Here is a 3,638-nt window from a genome sequence, read left to right on the forward strand (position 1 = left end):
TTTAGTGGATTACCCATCGATAGATCCATGGGACCTGGGTCTTGGAGTAGGAGTCACTGAACGCTCCGAACCAAGTAAAAATCCTTATGTTCGTGTCTTTTTTGTTTCTGCCTATTTCTTTTTTGTTGTGTACTCTTGTTTGTAAAACGAAAAAGACAAGTTTTTAAAACCACATGATTCACTCCCCCCTCTCACGTGAGTCTTAATTCAACATGACGGGGCAAAGATTCCTCACAGTCCTGCAACACAAAAACATCAGTGTCGGGCCGAGAAGAAATTCTCGGTATTGGACCTCCGACGTCCTTATGTTCGTGTCTTTTTTGTTTCTGCCTATGTCTTTTTTGTTGTGTACTCTTGTTTGTAAAACGAAAAAGATAAGTTTTTAAAACCACATGATTCACTCCCCCCTCTCACGTGAGTCTCAATTCAACATGACGGGGCAAAGATTCCTCACAGTCCTGCAACACAAAAACATCAGTGTCGGGCCGAGAAGGAATTCTCGGTATTGGACCTCCGACGCTCAAGTCAATATCTGACGATGTAGAAAAAATAGAGGGTTGTAGCTAAAGCATGTAGAAAATAAAGTTGTGCATACCTCCACTTGTAGATGAGAACCCTCTTTTATAACGTCACTGTAGTATTTGTGCCCATATCTCAAAGCATAAGTACATTTTCCTAGGAATCCTAGGAAAAAGTAAGTCAAAAAGTGTCCTTGACATCATTACTTAAGTAGCCATGCAACTCTCTTATGTGATAGTCTGGAAGCTTCTAAAGTACAATTTGCCTACTGGACATGCTCTATTGTCAGTGGCACAAACTTTCAAAAGGATATGATAAGATAGTTGTGGGTCCACACGAGGCCAACCGATAGTTGCTTAGTTGGGTAGTCACCATCCAGACATACTGACCAGAGCTATTATCCTGCTTTCCGTTCAGCTACACTGTTGACGAAGGGTTTTCCTTTGTCCGACCGATCATGTTTCCCTCTTGGGGGAAGTAGTTCATGAAAGTTGATGCTTGTCTATTATCCTCAGGCATGGGCTTTCAAAGGGCAGCCTTTCGGACATGCTTTGGGTCGACCAGACAGTCAATACCGCCACTCGACTTAATTGATTTGCTTCATGGACCTAAGGCCTTTGACTACTCTAATTTTGACCTCCACATCAATCGCTTTTCTTTTATTTTGACCTATTGTTGGGTCCCTCTTCATCACCGCATCATATATCATATATGAATAATAATTTTTTTTACATGAAACAATATAATTATCAAAGTTACACAGACATCTTAGTTGTTATAGAGGGAGGGGAGCCACTGATTCCATCAACTAATGTAATAAACAATATGTATTTTGAGGCTATGGGTGGGATGAATAGGAGGTGTCTCTGCGGCTTTGGCTTCTAAGGTTGTCTTTGTGGTGTCTATTTCTAATATTTGGGGTTATTCCCGTTCATATAATATGTAAGAGTTGAAGGCAAAGAATGCCCAATTGAAAGCCCAAGTTACAATGTTAGAGGATTCAATGCGAGATTATGTTGGTCCCGGTGCGGCCGACAAGAGGAGAGTAAATTACTTGAAATTATAAAAATATCATTTCTAAAACTTTTGACTTTGATTAAGACAAACACTTTAATAAATGAAACTAAAATGCATAAAATAAGTATGAGACAATCGAGATTACTTGGTTTGTAATCGGAGAGGTTGCTAATCCAAGACAAATTAAGCTATATATGTTGACTCCTTTGACACATGTTGGAGACGAAGAAGTCTCGTATAGGACGTTGACAGCTCAGACAAATGAAGAATAGAATGGAAAACTCGATTACAGTGAGTGTTGTATATAAAGAAGAAGACTAGGACTCTATTTATAGCCCACTGGTCGAAACTAGCCGTTTACTAATGTGACAACTCCGAGCGCTTGGACCCTCTCTGGGTGCCCAAACTGTTGCTGGCATGGACTTGAAGGTGATCCATAGCAACAACACTGCGACGAGGCGCATGTGAGGCGCCAGCTGGTCCAGGCACCCGGAGCAATCATCCTCGGGCTGACTGTCCGGCGCCTTCTATGATCGTTGGTTCCTTCTCTGGTTGCTTGGGTGATCTTCCGACAATCCATAATTAAGTTCACTCGACTCCAACTCCGACCGCTTGGGTGATCCTTCGGCCTTCCAGAATTGAGCTCACCTGAACCCAACTTCGGGCTTCTCCTCGAACAGTCTTCCACTCCCGCTTCTCGTCCCTTGGAAGCGCCACGTGCATCCTTCTCACTCTACCGGTGTACTCTTCTGCAGCTTCTCATCCCTAGAATTCACCGAGTCTATCGACTTGATTCCCTTGCCATCCTTCTTGTCTGCTGTATATTCCGCTCGACTTCTTGTGATCATAAGCTCCTGTAAACTTAGACACAAGGATCAAATACATAGGACCTAACTCGACTTGATTGATCACATCAAAACCACCACGGGGTATTTATAATCTCCTCCTTTTTGATGTGAATCAGTCCAAATTAAGTTAGGATATAACAAAAGATAGTAAAGTACATACATTTGCAAATTAAAATATTTAATATAAAATTGAAACAGTGAATACAAAAGAATTGACAGTTAATACAAAAGTTTTATAGATTGTATCTCCCCTAGACTTAATCTTTTTTCTCCCCCTTTGATTATATTAAAATAGGGTGAACATCGAAAAAAAATTCTAAGGATTATCAAAATAATGAATAAGACTAAAAAAAATGTGAAAATTATTTTTTTAAAAAACTATGATTTAAAAACTAGTTTTTATAAAAGTAATTTTAAAATTATTAAAAATTCTAATTTTTTTTTGTCATTGTTAAACATAATAATTTAGAATTATGATAAAATATTTATGAATAAATAAAATTAATATAAGTAGTAATTAATTATTCTATACAGAGATATATTTTCTTAAAAAAATATTTAAAAATAGATTTTGAGCTCGAAAAATTTTATAATTTTTTTTGAGTATGTAAAATAGAAATCATATCTGCAAAAAAATAGATTTTTGAAGATTTATTATTTGAGAATTTTTAATATTAAAAATTGGAATTTTGGTAAAAAAATTTCATAGAAAATTCATTAACAGTCAAAAATTTTAAAAATTTTCCTACTAATTAATAAAATCCATTTTCACAAAAAAAAGATCTAATTTATTTCAAACAGAGAGGATATGAAACAATTTATTTTAAAAAGTTAAACAATTTTAAGAATGTAACGAAAATATTAAAGTAAATTAAAATTAAAATTAAAATATGCATTTTCAGATTTAACCTAAGCATGATTTTAGAACTCAATATAGGTTCCTACCTACTGGATTAATCAGAAATTTTCTTGGAATGTACTTTCTTATTACTTTTTTGATTTGACCCTTATGGAATCTATAATACCAATTTAGCTCTTGATAATTTTTTAAATTTGAAGTAGCAAAATTTGAATTTACAAAAATTTTTAAATTTTCTATTTATTCTTTCAATTTTTAATTTTCAGTTTTAACTTTATCAAATTCTTCTAGTGGACATATTTTAACTAAAATTGTTTTCAAATTTATATTTTCCTTTTTCAAATTTATATTCTTGGTTTTAAGCTTACTTAATGATTTGGACATTGATTTTATAC

This window comes from Zingiber officinale, chromosome 10B, assembly GCF_018446385.1.
Source record: "Zingiber officinale cultivar Zhangliang chromosome 10B, Zo_v1.1, whole genome shotgun sequence".
In the NCBI taxonomy this organism is placed as follows: Eukaryota; Viridiplantae; Streptophyta; class Magnoliopsida; order Zingiberales; family Zingiberaceae; genus Zingiber; species Zingiber officinale.